Below are 3,001 nucleotides of genomic sequence, written 5' to 3' on the forward strand. Positions count from 1 at the left end.
GGGCAGGGCAGGCAGGGCTCCTCGGCGTGCCGACGGCCACGCCGCTCCGCACGCTCCGCTCTTGCTAACGCGGAGGTTTTTCCAGGATCTCCAAAGCCTCCGCCTGCTGCCCTCAGGGCTTCTTCCAGACACAGGGTTTTCTTTCCCCTCAGTCTCCATCTCTCTGTTATGGGAGGACACTGGCAACGCTGCAACTTGAAGCCCATGAACATCTGAAGCTCAGAGACAGCGGGATCGACTCTCCACTTTAAGACCAAGACAAATGAAAATCTCTCCCATGTAGTGCCGCGCTCCGGCAACTGGATTGTAAACGGAGGGCCCCACAGGGTGGAAATGAGAATTAATCTTGTGTGCGTAATGAATTGTCTGAGCCTTTCGCCCTCCGCCCCGCGGACGAGGTGCAGGTGCAGGTACACAGCGTAGAGGCGATCTCCTGCTCGGGGGGTTCCCACCGCGGGAACCGAGATGTGGGGCCGGGGCGGAGGGGCAGCGCGAGCTCAGGCTGGGTCAGCAGCCCGGACCCACGGTCTCGGTATACAAATGTGCACGTTTCCAAAGGCACTGTAGGTTTAATGTGTTGTCTTAATTCCAGAAGAAACTAAATGGCTGAGGAACCCAAGTGCTAGGAGTCATTTTTGTTCTATTTCTGCTTGTTTCAGGGCAGGGACGGAAGCCTCGGTCCATTAAGAGGTACACGTGGATGGCTCGCTCTTTCTGCGGGGAGTGCTATTAACTCCAAGGGGGCTCTGGCGAGGGTAAAGGCATTTGGCCAGATGGCCCTCATTGCAGGGCTGGGATCTAAATAATTAATTTATAGTATCGTGTTCATGACTTTGCTGTCTCCCAAAGGAAGCGCTGAAAAGTCCTTAACTTGGTGCTTATTTTTTCCAGCTGCGATGTAGAGAGATGCGAGTCTACGCATTCTGTTTTATTTTAAGCTTGTTTGTGATTTTCCAAGGTAGTGAATTGTTGCAAAGATGTGTCACATCTAATTACACTTGTCACGTTAAATCATATTATGGCAAAAAACCTGAACCCCTACTGGGAACATAATCCCCTCCGGTGGGGATACGAAGAAATTTACCTTTGACATGCGGCAGGAGTGACAGGTTGTTCTAGAAGAGATTTAAACGCACACACAAAGGGCACGAGCACGTCCCCACCGAGCCCTCGCCACGTGGCGGCAGACGTCCCTCGGGCCAGGGCGACGCGTGTGCCATCCCCGCCATGCGGCCGCCCCCTCGCCGCCGTGCTGCTCCCGCACCCAGCGCTGCGCGCCCGGGCTGGCACGATGCCTCGCAGCGGGGAAGGAGGGAGGAGGAATCGCCCGCCGGGGGTTTGCAAAATAAAAAAACCACCCCCGGTTTGGCTGTTTTACAGAGAGTGTGAGAGTGTCTCGTCCTGTCTCAGAGGGATTTAGAGGTCCCGTAACACCTCTGCAGAAGGAGGACTTTTGCTGGACTTTTCCTGACAATACATCTTCTCTCCCGTGAATTTCCCAAGACTCTCTTTGTCGCTGCAGTAGAGTGTTTGTTCCCATTCATGTTGCAGACACCTTAAAAAGGCAAATAACATCTATATTGGGTGAAAAGCTCAGCTGCTCCTGCTAACGGCTTTGCTAACCTCCAGGAGGTGTTTGCAAACCAGGTGAGCAGTAACTGGGAAGATCTCCTTTGAATTCTTTGGAATCCAGAGGAGCTGATCGCTCCTTTTCACAAGCAGAGCTCAATTCAGGGTACGGGAAGCTCAGCACAAAGCCGACCATGACTCGTTTCCACACAATTAGCATGAGCGCATGCAGATCAGGCAGCTGCACACATAAATGCCTGGCTGGCGGCCTTTGGGTGCAAACTCCCGGTAATTGGTTTGGAACAGAATGAAGGGATGAGGAGGGGGAAAGTCTGAGCGGGTCACTCAGGAGAGCTGCAGCCGAGTGACCCAGAAGGGGACGGGACAGAAGCAGCAGTGTGGGAGCCGTGCAGGGTGACGTGATCACGGCCCCGGGACGGGAACACGCTGGGCGCTGTGAGGACATGGGCAGCGGTGGCTCCCGGGACATGAGCTGCTCCTTTTGCCCTCGCAGGGATGAGGGAGAGACCAGGTCCCCTTGGTCCCCAGGACACTTTTCCGTGGCTGTCTGCACTGGCTGACGGGAGAGCTCTCGTGCTGGACACGGTTAGCAGAGTCACCAGGCACATGGATGTGCTCGGGGACATTGTTCCCTGCCATGTTACACCACTGCCTGCCGCAGCCGCTGGCAACACGGCTACCAAAACGCCAAGTTAACTGGGACCTCATTTCACGCTGCCCCTCAGGAGGGACCCAGTGCTGCAATGCTCTGGGTCTGGAGCAGAGGTGAAAGATTCTGCAACATCCCTGCTCGCTGGAGCCTCCCAGTCAGTCCTCCGAGGAACTTCTTCAGCCCCAGAAGATTGTTACAGACCGCAGAGGACAGAAAATACAGCGTGGGGGCCTGGAGTGACCCTCCCACTATCCTAACCAGGCAAAGGCAGGTTGCTGTTAACACATGCATTTAAGAATAAAGCAACCGCTGCACTGGGCAACTGTGTGTCTCATTCCCAGTCTCCTCCCGGTGCTCCTCTCTGCTCACGGAGCCTTCGGCGGCGACAGCCCTCTGCTCTGCCACCCTTCAGCCCGGCTCTGGCCCTGCAGCGGCTGCCACCGGCAGAGCAAAGGGACTAATTAAACCTGACAGAATGTCACGTTCGTTATCTCTAGGTTCGAAATGTCACATTGCCAACTCCAGCCCGAAGTCGTGTATGCGGCGAAGCCCTCTGGGAAGGTCCAGCCTGAATCGTGGCTCAGTCTGTTCATGAGGGAGCGGATCTCCCTCCTGGTTGCCCGAGCGGTGGGACCCCCCGTCTCCCCGGGCAGCGCGGCGGTGCTGGGGCCGGCGCAGGAGCCGGGTGGTGAAGCCGGTGCGAACCACCTCTGTGCCATGAGCACCCGCTCCTCTGCCTGCGGGGACGCGGTGCCGGGC

Source organism: Charadrius vociferus, unplaced genomic scaffold, assembly GCF_000708025.1.
Source record: "Charadrius vociferus isolate BGI_N301 unplaced genomic scaffold, ASM70802v2 scaffold1077, whole genome shotgun sequence".
In the NCBI taxonomy this organism is placed as follows: Eukaryota; Metazoa; Chordata; class Aves; order Charadriiformes; family Charadriidae; genus Charadrius; species Charadrius vociferus.